The sequence below is a fragment of the Mobula hypostoma genome, chromosome 7 (assembly GCF_963921235.1).
Source record: "Mobula hypostoma chromosome 7, sMobHyp1.1, whole genome shotgun sequence".
NCBI lineage: Eukaryota > Metazoa > Chordata > Chondrichthyes > Myliobatiformes > Myliobatidae > Mobula > Mobula hypostoma.
Window position 1 is genome coordinate 152,316,673 of NC_086103.1, and position 15,237 is coordinate 152,331,909.

Sequence of the window (15,237 nt, forward strand, 5' to 3'; positions counted from 1 at the left end):
GGAGGGAAAATACTGTTCTGTTTTGTTCTGCAGTTCTTCCAAGTGGTTTTCACTACGACTCAAGAAAGACTTTCTGATTCTTCCTCACTCTCAAGCCCAAGCAGCAGTGGAAACATTCCAAGATTTTCTTTTGCAACATAATTTTTTTTCCAAAGATTCTGTTTCCTTTTAAATCCAAGAATTTTGTCACTTGAAATCAAAACATTATCTCCAGGGCCTTGTAGAAACATCAACTGGTTCACATGATGCAACGTGTCTGCTAAGTAGGTGAGTTTCTGCAGTCATTCTTCGTCTTCAAAGCACTCAGCAAAATTTGACCTACTATTGTCTTGAAAGTATTCCTGCAATTCAACTTTCAGCTTAAACACCCTGTTGACAACTCCTCCTCTGTTAAGGCACTGGATTTCTGTATGTAGCAGAAGACTGGTGTGCTCTTTGTCCAGGCTTTCACACAGTTTTTTTTAAAACATTCTTGAGTGAACTGGTCTTTGTTTAATAAAGTTAATCATTTTTGTAGTATTATCCAGGACTACTTTCATTTCATCTCCTTGAGTTTTTAACATCAGCACCTGAAGATAAAACAAAACCTCTCATGGAGCCAACCATTAATGGGGCACCATCAAAAGGGATGCCAACACAGTTCCTCAAAGACGGACCTTTTGTTTCCAGACATGAAGACAAAACACTAAATATTATCTTGCCCTTTGCTTGTTTCAGGCAGCTCTTTGCAACAAAAAGTTTCTTGAATTTCTGTCACTTATGACATTTATTGGTGAAATCTGTTGACTCATTAACCTGAATAGAGAAGCAGTTGTTTTTCAGTTTATTTCACAAAACCTCTTCAGCATCCTGTGACATGTCATCAATATGTCGAATTATCATACTATTTGAGAGTGGCAGCCTTCTCACCCGAACAAAAACAATGCAAGAGCCCATTTTCAAGTTACTAAATGCAGATGACTGTGCTCCTGGCCGGCTGGTGGCACAATGGCATCAGTGCCGGACTCCAGAGGGAAGGCTCCCGAGTTCGAATCCAAGTTGGGCCACCCCCCCGAGCACGCTTTCCATCCGTGCTGGGTTGAGTGTCGAGCTAGTCACTCGGCCTCATAAAGAAACAAGGGTCGAGTCAGGAACGTTCATATTGTGACCTGGTTAATCCAAAAGGAGACTAATCCTGACACCACTCGCCAAACAAGAATGGCTGACTGTCTGGTGCGACACGCTAAAAAAACTGTGCTCCTCTCATGCACACAGGACGCACTGCAGGCTGCGGTCACAGTTTTCCAAGGCTGAAAGGGCTTTCGGGTTAACAGTCAGTCTGAAGAAAACAATGAGCCTCCATCAGAAGCCCCCCTCGTGGCATTTATTAACCACCCTCGATCACCACTAGTGACCACCCTCTCACCACAGTTGAGCAGTTCACCTGTCCAGGCATCTTCATCCCTAATGACACTGTGGTAGTAAGGGACGTTGACAATTGACTCGCCAGTGCCTCAGGCATCTCCAGAAACATGTGTGGAAGAACCAGCAGCTGCATCTGTCCACAACAATCCAGGTGTACAGGGCTGCCGTCATCATGCCACTGCTGTACGGCTCCGAAGTCTAGGTCTTATACTGCAAGCAAATCTGATTGCTCAAGTGCTTCCATCAGCGCTGCCTCCGCACCATCATGGGTATCAGCTGGCAGGATTGTGTCTCCAACAATGAAGTCCTAGAGAAAGCTCAACTTCCAAGTTTTGAACACACTTTGCTGCTGACACCAGGCCACGTGTCTCGCATGGACAGCTCCAGGTTACCGAAAGCAGTACTCTATGGAGAACTCTCAAGGCAAGGGAGATCATGGTACCCCACGCAAGAGGTACAAAGACCAGCTTAAGCAAATATTGAGGTCAAGAATGCCAGCAGCTGGCTTGTGACAGAGACTGCTGAAGAACACTGATCCACATGCAGCCAAGAATTTTGAAGAATCCAGAAGAACAACTACTGGAGAGAAAAGAAGACGCAGGAAGGGTCCTACTACCCAAGCGCTCACATCCCAGCTGTTCCCATGTCCCCACTGCTCCAGAGTCTGCAGATCCAGAATTGGAATTGGACTCTACAGTCACCAACAATCGTGCCATTGCCCGAGGACTCGACTTCCCCTCCGTTCTTTGCAAGTGAAGAACCAGCCATCGTCATCAAAAGTGAAACCTTTTCAACTTCTCATACTGAATCTTGTCCTAGTATTTTACCCACTATATTTTTACATGCTGGCATTATTAGGTTCTCACCAACTCTATGACTTTATCTTTTCTGGGTAATAAGTTCTACTACTAAATAACTTGCTTCCTGGACCTTTTTACTGTCTGTGACTATATTAACAAAAGCTTTCCTCTGTTTTGAGATTCCAATAATCAGCACTTTTATGCGTCCTTTGGCTGTGATTTGTAGTTAAGTGTCTTTTCAATTTTGCTGGAGCTATTGCTGCATTTTTAAGTTGTTTGCTACAGACCAGGCACAATGGAATAGAACAACTTGGGTCACCAGTCCATGTAAAGTTCATTGATAAATGAACTTTTTTTTTTTTGAGTCCATTGTTGAACTAGTGCAGTGAAATGACTCAGAAGATGATAAATCAAAAATTGCCACATCCGACTGTCAGACATGTCTGTAACACACAGACAGGGGTTAATAAAAATGGGCAAATCCATTCAATCCTCTGAAAACACACTTCACACTCATCAGACTACCACCCTCCCCTCCATGCAATACAGCAATCACCAATTATCAACGGCCTTCCTATCTGTGTCAAAAACTGAGAATGGACTCAACCGAATAATTATGGTCCTATAGCGCACTGCTACACTGGTCAGAGAGACCTCTAACAAGACTGCAAACTGATCTGCTCGGTCACTGCCCAACACTGCAGGCACTAGCATCGTGTGTCCAAAAATCTTTTCTTTTTTATATTAATCCCGATCTCTCGCGGAACCCCAGATTGAGAAACCCTGGTCAAATTGCTGGAGGATATGAAAATAGTTATAAAACTACGGGGCATGCTTTAACTACATATAAGGCTGCTGATTTTCAGAATGATGTACACCCTTAAGACTGCGTCTAACATGTGTGCAGCAGGTTCTATTGTTAGCAGAGCGTCCTACGTGACATCTCCCAGGCATGCATTAGAATGGAGGCTAATTCAGCTGAGTTATGCGCAAGGCAACAAATATTGAGGGATAAATATGCATTGAAAGAACAGCTTCAGAGAATCTTCAAATATTACTGGGATAACTCGGGGATTAAAGTCCCATAAATTATCACTCTATGCTGATGATTTACTTTTATATATTTCTAATCCTGAGAAATCCATTCCTGCTGTTTTAGAGTTATTAGCACAATTTGGTTTTTTTTCAGGTTATAAATTAAATCTTAGTAAGAGTGAACTCTTTCCGATTAATAAACATCTTCCCTTATATTATAAATTTCCATTTAAATTGATTGATAATTATTTTTCTTATCTTGGGATTAAAATTACTTGTAAATATAAAGATTTATTTAAGATTAACTTTTTACCATTAATAGACCATATTACTCAACTTTCATCTAAATGGTTTCCCTTATATTTAACTTTGATTGGTCGTATTAATGCAGTTAAGATTTTTTTTTGCCAAAATTTTTATATGTGTTTCAGGCATTACCAATTTTTGTTCCAAAATCTTTCTTTGATAAAGTTGACTCTAAAATTTCTTCATTTATTTGGCAGAATAAGAATCTGAGACTGGGTAAAATACATTTACAGAAAGCTAAGAGAGATGGAGGTTTAGCATTACCTAACTTTAGATTCTATTATTGGGCTATTAATATTCGACATATGATATTCTGGTTACTGGACCAGGATATACTATCTATTCCTAAATGGGTAGCATTGGAACTACAATCTGTTCAGGGTTATACACTTGGCTCTATTTTAGGCTCCTCTCTCCCTTTTGATTCGAAACGCCTTAAGCAGGTCTCTAACCCGATAGTTAAATATGCTTTGCGCATTTGGTTTCAATTCAGAAAATTTTTTGATCTTAATCAATTCGGGTTAGCGATTCCTATTTTAGGTAACATATTTTTTCCTCCCTCTTTTACGGATCGCGCTTTTCAAACTTGGAAGACTAAGGGTATTTTACGGTTTTTGGATTTATTTTTAGATGGTTCCCTTATGTCTTTTGAACAATTATCTAATAAATATAATTTATCAAGAATACATTTTTTTAGATATTTACAAGTTAGAAATTTCCTAAGTACTATACTTTCTTCCTTTCCAATGCTTCCTCCTACATATATTTTAGATTCGATAATTAACCTCAATCCATGTCAGAAAGGTGCATCGGCTATGATTTATAATATTATTATGAAACTTAGGAAAGCTCCATTTGATAAGATTAGGGTAGATTGGGAACAGGAATTGGGGCTTACCATTTCTGTGGATGATTGGGGGCAGATTTTACAATTAGTTAATACTTCCTCTATTTGTGCTAAACATTCCCTAATTCAATTTAAAGTGGTTCATAGAGCACATATGTCCAAAGATAAGTTAGCGCGTTTTTACTCGCATATTAATCCTTTTTGTGATAGATGTTCGGGGCAGATAGCCTCTTTAACTCATATGTTTTGGTCTTGTCCTACTTTGGAAACTTTTTGGAGAGATATTTTTAATATTATTTCTAAGGTATTAAATATAGATATCTCTCCTCACCCTATTACTGCTATCTTTGGACTACCTAAAATTTCTAGTAATCTTTCCCCTTCAGCCCGTAGAATGATCGCATTTCTTACTTTAATGGCGAAAAGATGTATTTTACAACATTGGAAAGAGCTTAATGCTCCAACTACCTTTTTTTGGTTCTCTCAGACGATTTTATGTTTGAATCTGGAGAAAATTAGAAGTAACCTTTATGATTCTTCATTTAAATTTGAACAGATTTGGGGACCTTTTATTCGATATTTTCATTTAATGTAATATATACCCTTCTTGTTTTTTTTTTCCACTGTTTTTAATGGAGGTCGGGATTGAGGACGTGATTTTAAGTTTAACTCTGTTTGGTTTCAAGTTAGCCCATTGCTTTGCTTTGCTTTTAGTTAGTTGCACGGTGGGGTTTTTTTTTTCTTTTTTTCTATTGATATATATAAAATTTAGTATACTATTATGTTATCTTGGTTTCTTATGTTTAAATTACATTGTTTGTAGTATTTTTTTTGGTATTGATACCTTCTGGAATTTTATTATATTTTAACATTGTATTAATGTTTATATGGCTTACCTTTTTGTATACTTATTCAATAAAAAGATTTAAAAAGAAAGAAAGACCAGCTTCAGAGAAATGAAGAGCAACTTCAGAGAGGGGAAGAAGCAGATAGGGAGAAAAAAAAAACCAGCTTAATTTGAGGGAAGAAATTGCAGCCAAGATCAGCAAAGCGAAAGCGCTAAAGGCTTCAAGAGCTGTAGGTGCTAAAGGTGCTCCAGCAGGACATTTTTATGGTGTGAGTTCCTAAATTGATATGGCACATAAAAAAAATCCAACATACTCATTATCAATTGTTCCTTAAATGTCTATGAGCTATGAGTTTAGAAGCCAAGGGGTAGTCAGGATGTTCTATCCCAGCCTACACCAAGGAGGCACTCTGAACCCATGCCATATCCAATAGCACCAGGTGCTTTTGAGGATATTAACTTACAATACGGTGAAACTCATGTTTCAGATGATAAGTCTAAATAGTGCACTGGAGGCCATAAAGACGTGAAAGGAAAAAGGAAATAGCCAGCCTCGTCATGCAAAAATACATGGTATTTCTGCCTAAAAGAGATCCAAATCTTCGATGGCAATCCGTTGCATTATCATGAATTTATGAGGGCTTTCAAGTATAGTGTTGAAGGCAGGACTGGCAATTATGGCAAACATCTCTATTTCCTCAAGCAGTTCACTGGAGGTGCCCTAGAAAGCTTATCAATAGTTGTCAGCAAGCCAACCCAGAGGAAGGATACCTAAAGGCCAAAGCTTTACTACAGGAACATTTTGATAATGAGCAGCATATTTCATTAGCTACATGCAAAAGGCTCTTTCTTGGCTGCCTATCAAATCTGAAGATGAAAGGGCTCTTCAAGACTACGGTCTTTTTCTTAGAGACCGTTGTAATATAATGGGAGATGTTTGGTGTATTTGAGACCTGGATATGCCTATTAATGCATCAATTGTTGTAAAGAAGTTGTCTTATATGGGGATGTTTAGCCTGTGAGCCACTAAATAATTTCAACAGTGAGGCTGCTTTCACCATCCTTCTCAAGTTTATTGAAAAGCAAGTGAAGATTTCTGCATACCCAATGTATGGAAATATATGGAATACTACACCATCTGCAGTGAGCAAAGGTGTGAACAAAACTAAGTCACAAATTCGTTCCAATGCTAAAGGAAGCAGTTTTGCCACTACTGTGGCTACTGAGAAAAGTAAAGCTAAACTGAGCCCGGAACTAATGAAACAGTTTGTCTGTTCTGCCAGGGTGAACATACTTTGGATTCATCCTCTCTGCTGGAGAAAAAAGGTTCATAACGAGAAGATTGCCTTCCTAAAACAAAAAGGTGTCTTCTTTGGTTGTTTGTGTATGGGACACGTTAGCAAGGATTGCAGACAGCGTCTTTCATACAAGGTATGCAGTGGAAAGCATCCCAGCATTCTTCATATTCACTCTGATGAAAATGGTACAGAATCGTAACAAGCCACGAAAGAATCAAACACAGCAGTGAGTAACATCCTGGTATCTAATGGCCTTAAGGGGGCTGGTGATTGTGATTGTAAACGTCCTGTAATTCCAGTTCAGGTGAAGTTCAAGAAGGGAAACAAGTCAGTCATTACTTATGCTTTCCCAAATCAAGTATGTACAGCAGCGTTCTGGTCAGTGAGCCTCATGAAAAAGCTTAACCTAACAGGAAAAAGAACACATATTCTCTTACGCACCATGGGTCAACAGAAGACTGTGAGTAGTTATGTTGTTTCAGGATTGGAAGTGGCTGGCCTAGATAGTGAAAACTATTGTGAACTGCCTAACATCTATATGTAGGAAAGTATGCCTGTCCACAAAGGAAATATTTTTCATCAGAGGGATCTCCAGGAATGGTCTTACCTGAAGCATATTCATTTACAAGAATTTGAGTCAGAAATTCAGCTGCTGATAGGGGCAAATGCTCTTAAGGCATTGAATTTGTTGCAAGTGATTCGCAGTGTTAATGATGGACCCTATGCCAATCAGAACAGTGTTGCGTTGGACTGCTAATGGACTACTGAAAGTAGACCATTGTGGTGGAAGAGACTATGCTCGGTCAGAGATGACGGTTAACAGGATTTCAGTTTTGAACTTGGATGAGATTTGGCAGCAGCAAATCAAGACGGATTTCCCTAAATGCAGTCAAAAGTTCACAAGTTCATGGAGCTGGTGAAAAGCCTTGCAAAACTGGTGAATAGTCACTATCAGATTAATTTACTTCTGAGAAAGAAGGATGTTAACATGCCTAATAACAGAATGACTGCTGGGCAGTTTGCTCTGAATCCAAGGAAAAGGTTCAAGGAGGATTTGTCATTTCAGGCTAACTACACAGCTTTCATGAAGGATGCCATCTGAAAAGGTTTTGCAGAAAGAATGCCAGCAAAGGATCTGGAATATAGTGATAGGAAAGTCTGGTATATTCCACATCACAGTGTTTATCACCCCAAGAAAGGGAAACTTCATGCTGTGTTTGACTGTGGAAGGACTTTTCAGGGAATATCACTTAATGCTCAGTTGTTAAAGGGACCTAATCTTACTAGTTCTTTGACTGGAGTCATAACCAGATTCAGAAAAAAACCAGCGGTGAACATGGTAGATATTGAATCAATGTTTCATCAGTTAAGGTGCCAGTGGAAGATGCAGACCTACTCACATTTCTCTGGTGGCCTGATGATAACCTCACCAAGATATGGTGGATTATCTCTATGAAGCAACTTCATAACCCGTTTGAGCCAATTTCAGTCTTAGGAAGTGCTCAGAAGAAAACGAGGAACAGTTCAGCCACAAGACAGTGGAAAAGCTTTTGCATTGATTCGATGTTGATTTCTGTCTGGTATCAGCATCCTTTAAGGAAAAGACGGTGTCTTCTCTATCATGACCTTGCATCCATTTGTGCTGAAGGCTGTTTTTGACTCACAAAGTGGATAAGCAACAGACATAGCGTACTATCTGTTATACCAGAAGAGCAAAGATTGAAAGGCATGAAGAATTTGCATTTGGATCAAGATATTCCTTCAGTGGAAAGAGTACTGTATGCAATGGTGTATTCAGTCTGATAATTTCAAGTTTAAGATCACAATCCAAGATAGACCGTCACCAGGAAGGGCGGGGGCGTCCTCTCTGTGTTTAGTTCTATCTATGACCCTTTAGAAATCTTGTTATCTGCTAAGAAGATCCTACAATAGCTGTGCAAGAGAGGGTTTGGTTGCAATGACGCTATACCAATGTCAATTGCTCTCGAGTGGACAAGTTAGCTGAAGAACTTTGCCAAATAGAAGACTTCAAGATAATTAGACGTTTTGGATCCTTTGGATTTTGGTGAAGTTACACCATTTTACAGGCACAAGTGAAGCTGGCTATGGAGTAGTTACTTATCTGTTGTTGCATGACACATGTTCTCAGATGCACAGTACTTTTAATATGGGAAATTCTTGGGTAGCTCGGTTGAAGTCAGTTTCCATCCCTTGTATGGAGCTCATTGCAAGCCATTACAATGGCAAGTCACAGGGACACATTATGGAAGGAGTCGTCAAATATGCAGCCTCAGGACTCACTATGCTGAAGATAATAAGAATGAAGTTTCCAGGTTTTGAATCTTTGTTGCTAACCGAGTTTCAAACATTATTAAGGTCTCACGGGTATCTCAATGAAGGTATGTGAATACTTCAATCAACCCTGCAGATATGGCCTCCAGAGGATTGAAGGCTTTTCTGAAGAATAAGACTTGGGTGTCAGGACTCCGATCTTCTTCAGCCTGAAAGTTAATGGCCTGTGAATCCAGAATGTTCTGAAGAACTTCCGCTAGATGATCCAGAAGACAAGGAAATTGTTACAATGAATGTCATGCAGATTGAAGGGGAGTTAGATGCAGTATCACGGATTATCCATCACTTCCCATCTTGAACCTGTTTGAGGAAGACATTGGCCTAGATTCTTAGGTTTAAGAACTTGCTCTCATTTCTTAATCAGAAAGGGATGCAATTGAATACTGTTTACTCTCAGTCTGACTTGAATGAAGCTCAACAAGGGTATTCTTTGGAGAGAAAGATGGAGGAGGCCAAAGGTCAAATTGGCCGAGATTGTCTCTCAGTAGAACAGCTCAGAAAGGCTGAATTGGAGATTGTTGGGTTCTGTCAAAGAAAGATTTCCCAATGAATTCTTGCGTTTACAAAAGGGAGAAAGTATGAAAAGAAACAGTCAGATTTTCAAGCTTAATCTGGTACCTGTTTTGAGAGTCAGCAACCATGCCTGAAGAGCCAATCCTGTTATACTGGTGAAGGATCTTCATATCTCAGATCTCTTTCGGAGGCATGTACATCAAGAAGTGGAACATGGTGGTCGTAACCACATGTTATCTAAGTTGCACCAAAAATATTGGATTCCCAGTGTTATATGGCAACAACAGGAATCCCCTTTTTTTATTTATTCATTTACAGGATGTGGGCATCACCAGCTAAGCCAGTGTTTATTGCCCATTCTAAATTGCCCTTGAGAAGGTGGTGATGAGCTGCCTTCTTGAACCGCTGTAGTCCCTGAGGTGTAGGTACACCCACAGTGCTGTTAGGGAGGGAATTCCATGATTTTGACCCAGTGATAATGAAGGAACTGCGATATGTCTCCGAGTCAGGATGGTAAGTGACTTGGAAGGGGATTTCCAATTAGTAGTGTTCCCAGGTATCTGCTGTTTTTATCCTTCTAGATGGTAGAGGTCATGGGTCTGGAAGGTGCTGCCTTAGGAACTTTGGTGTATTGTTGCAGTGCATCTTGTAAATAGTACTCACTGCTGCAACTATTCGTCGATGGTGGAGGGATGGGATACTTGTGGAAGGGTACCAATCATGTGGGCTGCCTTGTACTGGATGGTGTCAGGCTTCTTGAGTGTTGATGGAGCTGCGTTCATCCAGGCGAGTGGCAAGTATTCCATTATGCTGCTGATGATGGTTGGTTCTAGGACAGTTCCCGGAGGATGAGATGATTGACCTCCAGCCACCACAACTATCTTCTTTTGTATTAGCTATGATTCCAACCAGCGAAGGGTTCCCCCCCCCCCCCAGTTCCCATTGACTCCATTTTAGCTAGGGCACCTTGATGCCATACTTGGTCAAATGCTGCCTTGATATCGAAGGATATCTCTCTCACCTCACTAACTGTGTCATCAGTTGATGGTTACATGCAGTTCCAGGATGTCAGCGCATGGCGGATCTACCTCCAGACAGGGTCTCTCCAGATGAACCTCCATTCACCCCTGCAGGAGTACTTCATTTTTGACCATTTGAGGTGAAAGGCACAAGGAGTACAGTGAAGAGGTATGGGGTTATGTTTACCTGTCTAGCTATTTGAGCTATTCTTATCAAAGTGCCATCTTCTTCGGACACGGATTCCTTTATTAATGCACTTCAATGCTTTATAACAAGGCAAGGACAAGTTCATGAACTGCAATCTGATAATGAAACAATCTTTGTTGGAACTGAACGCAAGTTGAGAGAAGCCATTTACAGATCAATGATGTACTTCTTCAGAAAGAAATTAAATGGATTTTTAGCACCCATCTCCCTCGGCTGCCTCATCATGGAAGAACATGGGAGAGATTGATCAGATTGATAAGGAAGGTTCTCAGTTCCACCATGGAGCTTAGGAGGATTAGCGGCACCTTACGGCGACTCCTTTGCTTGCATCTTTGGAAACACCCCTATTTCCATCTTTAATATCTCTATTTTTCCTTTTCAGGGTTCTTTTGATGACCCTGACCTGGAGTTACACACTGACTACGGTTCTTTGTGGGAATGGGACCCACTCTCGGGGTTTCACGACTGGCCATTATTCAGCACGCCAAGGGCTCAGCCTAAGAGTTCAGCTCGCCTTCGGAGGGCCGAGATCTCATGGCTCTGGAGACAGATGGATCAAAGGTCAGTGTCCAGGCAGATTGGTGTGTCATGGGAGATGGAAGATCCAAGGCTGTGTGCCCGGAGACCCAAAATCTTTGGGCACAGAGTTCAGAAAAAGCAACGCAACAGACTTTTAACATCATAAATCAGCAGATTGTTTATGTCTCTCCTCTCGCTGTGAAATGGAGACATCCCCTTCTCCCTTATTAGGGAGAGAGAGTGCCTGTGGTATGTCAAATACCAGGTAAACAAGTAGTATTTGGAGTACTGCAAGTCTGTGTCTTTGCTATTGCTTTGCTCACACTTGAGTGCTCGGTGGCAGGTGCCGATGCTTTTTTTTGCCAGTGGGGGGGAAAATCGTTGCTTGCTGCCGCTTACGTGCGGGAGGGAGTGGAGCTGGAGGGGACTTTGGGGTTCTAACATTTAACTGTCATCCATTCTTTGGGAGTACTCCTCTGTTTTCATGGATGGCTGTGAAGAAAAAGCATTTCAGGATGTATATTGTATACAATTCTCTGACATTAAATGTACCTTTGAAATCTTTGAAACTTTGAAGGTGCAATAGCTTGACAAACAGGGTTTCCACGCAATTCTCTGTGAAGTAGAGCCTATTATTAATGGTCATCCAATTAGTCAAGTACCACCGATTCCAATAATTTGGAAATGCTAACACCCAATCATCTGTTGCTTCTGAAGACCTCACTATCCTTACCATGAGGAGAGTTTCAAAAGGAAGATGTTTATGCTCATCATAGATGGAAGCTGGCCCAATGCATGTTAAACTTGTTTTGGAAATAGGGGGTGAAGGAATATTTACCCCTGTTACAGGAAGGTCAGAAATGGTCAAGTATAAGATGCAATTTTCTCCCAGTAGATATTCGGCACAGATATTATGGACTGAAGACTTGTCCTATGCTGTACCATATAAAGTCCACTCGTTGGTATTGTAGATAGTTGCCATTAAAATGTCCTGCAGTAAAGGTCCATTATGTGAAAAGCTGGAAGGGCATATGGCAACACTCAACAGTTACTTGTACCTGTATATTATAGGATTGAATATATTATTTGTGTGTGCCATACTCTGCCAGAGCCTCGGCGACCACTTTTTTTTCCCCAAGTGGTTGTCTTCGAAGAAAGATTCTGTGAGTGCCCCCCCCCCATGTCCTTCTCACAGCGCAGTTTTGTTTTACGGGGCTGAGTTGCAAGCTCGACACTCAACCTGGCATGGATGTTCCTTCTTCGCTCTGAGTGGTCATGGACCAGGAGTTCTCAGTAGTCAGTAGGGATACTTCATTTCTTCAAGGAGGTTCTATGCGCATCAATGATTTTTTTTTTTAAACTGCTTGTGAATCTCTCTCAAGAGAGTCAGGACAGGTTGTTTGAGGGGCCTGGCACAGGGCATATAAACCATGTGGCCTTGCTAATGTAACTATGATCCCAGTGCAGTACTGGGGATGCCAGTCTTTGAAAGAACAAATTTTAGTTTGTTTAACCGGCAATGAATTTCCTGGGTGTCTCTGATAGGTTTCCAGTACCTTGATATACATGCTGCGTTTACTCTTGGTTTCAGAGGGGCAGGGGGATCACAATTGCCCATAGATACCAGTTTCCTTCAGGATCTGAATCTTGATCTCCAAATACCTTTTCCCCTTTGATCTAAAGCGGTGGTGGTGCACTGAAGAAATTCACCAATTCCTTCACTGGTCTGATTTTGCCGTGAGGTGGCTCACCAGTTGTCTATGTTTTTCAGGATCTTGCTGTGAACCATTCCCCAAGGGCAGTGTGGGGCAAGTAGGACCCAGGTTTGGTAGAGAAGCTTTTCTTGTAGATATTTAGCAGACAGGAAGCAAAGAGTGGGAATAAACGGGACCTTTTCAGAATGGCAGGCGGTGACTAGTGGGGTACCGCAAGGCTCAGTGCTGGGACCCCAGTTGTTTACAATATATATTAATGACTTGGATGAGGGAATTAAATGCAGCATCTCCAAGTTTGCGGATGACACGAAGCTGGGTGGCAGTGTTAGCAGTGAGGAGGATGCTAAGAGGATGCAGGGTGACTTGGATAGGTTGGGTGAGTGGGCAAACTCATGGCAGATGCAATTTAATGTGGATAAATGTGAAGTTATCCACTTTGGTGGCAAAAATAGGAAAACAGATTATTATCTGAATGGTGGCCGATTAGGAAAAGGGGAGGTGCAACGAGACCTGGGTGTCATTATACACCAGTCATTGAAAGTGGGCATGCAGGTACAGCAGGCGGTGAAAAAGGCGAACAGTATGCTGGCATTTATAGCGAGAGGATTCGAGTACAGGAGCAGGGAGGTACTACTGCAGTTGTACAAGGCCTTGGTGAGACCACACCTGGAGTATTGTGTGCAGTTTTGGTCCCCTAATCTGAGGAAAGACATCTTTGCCATAGAGGGAGTACAAAGAAGGTTCACCAGATTGATTCCTGGGATGGCAGGTCTTTCATATGAAGAAAGACTGGATGAACTGGGCTTGTACTCGTTGGAATTTAGAAGATTGAGGGGGGATCTGATTGAAACGTATAAGATCCTAAAGGGATTTGACAGGCTAGATGCAGGAAGATTGTTCCCGATGTTGGGGAGTTCCAGAACGAGGGGTCACAGTTTGAGGATAGAGGGGAAGCCTTTTAGGACCGAGATTAGGAAAAACTTCTTCACACAGAGAGTGGTGAATCTGTGGAATTCTCTGCCACAGCAAACTGTTGAGGCCAGTTCATTGGCTATGTTTAAGAGGGAGTTAGATATGGCCCTTGTGGCTACAGGGGTCGGGGGTATGGAGGGAAGGCTGGGTTCTGAGTTGGATGATCAGCCATGATCATAATAAATGGCGGTGCAGGCTCAAAGGGCCGAATGGCCTACTCCTGCACCTATTTTCTATGTTTTCTATGTTTCTATATTGCAAATATAAGTTTTGCTCCTGTACTCACATCTCCACAATAAGCTTCAGGATGACCAGATGGTTAAAGAAAAAAATGTACAAATGACTTTCTACAGGTAAAAATACATTCCTTTGTGTGCATGGAAACTATCACTTATCATTAATGAAACACGAACATAGGAACATAATTTAGCCAAGTGTTTAATATATGAAACCCACAGCCTCAGATACGTCGTAACAATGAACAAAGTAAAATAAAAGCATCAAACAGAAAGTTCAATGGCTTTTGTCATAGTGTAGAACAAAGAATAAGATAAAGTCTTTTGTAATTTTCATCATGAGCTCAGCAAGTTGCCTTTCATTCGAAGCCAGACTCAGTCCCCGAACCTGTCCTCCCCTCCCTGCACTGGGGCTCCGAACAGCAACAAGTTGACCTAACAGGTTATATAATGGAACAGTGTTTCCAATTTGATTTCTCTACTCAAGTTTGAACACCTCAGTTTCCCCGAGTGCTCGGGGCGTGACCGAAGTTTAGAAGTATAAAAATCCACATACCTGGCGAAGAGGTAGCTACGGGCAGCTGGGCAAGGTCGAGCGGAACTCAAAAGCGTCGAGATACCGCACTAGGAGACGCTGCCGCAAGCTGAGGCACGTCAATCATCAGACAGCACCGCCCGCCCCCGCCTCACCAGCGACGCTCATTGGACCGCCCGGTCACCTGACTCCAGCTGCCCTGCAACCAACTTGTTTTCAAACTCACCCTTTCCCTTCTAAAATGCAAGTATTTCATAATGCTCACTGTGAATCCTCGTTGTGTCGTCAGAGCACTCAGAATAACTTAGTAGTGTTTATATACAAAAAGAAAATAATTTGCCTAATATATTAGTGGCTGGTTAACAAAAGCACGGACAGCTAGCCTCAAAGAGGAAGTAGAATTGGTGGATGAATGAGGTAATGTCAATACTAACTTTAGTCCTTACTCTAGTTACTAATTTTCTGGTTCATAACTATAAGTCGCCTACACTGATTTCAAAGGTTAAAAAATATTACACGAGGCAAAGAAAATCCCCATTTTGGAATATATAATTAGTGAAAGTGTGCAGATATGTTTTATGTTTTGTTTACAAATTTAAGCGATGATTCATTTCATATCAAAGTGTTATCT

The 15,237-nt window shown here is 41.3% G+C and overlaps 1 protein-coding gene across 3 annotated transcripts in view; it reads right to left on the reverse strand.

Annotated features, from left to right (window-relative positions):
* trmt9b (tRNA methyltransferase 9B) overlaps positions 1-14,713 on the reverse strand; it is a 53,427-nt gene extending 38,714 nt beyond the window's left edge. For 2 of the 3 annotated variants that reach the window (XM_063054317.1, XM_063054316.1), the window contains exon 1: positions 14,628-14,704. The gene's annotated coding sequence lies outside the window, so the exon portion shown is untranslated. Of the gene's footprint in view, positions 1-14,627 lie in introns of all 3 variants that reach the window. The other variant, XM_063054319.1, reaches the window with a different exon arrangement.
* Between the last annotated feature and the right edge of the window lie 524 nt (positions 14,714-15,237).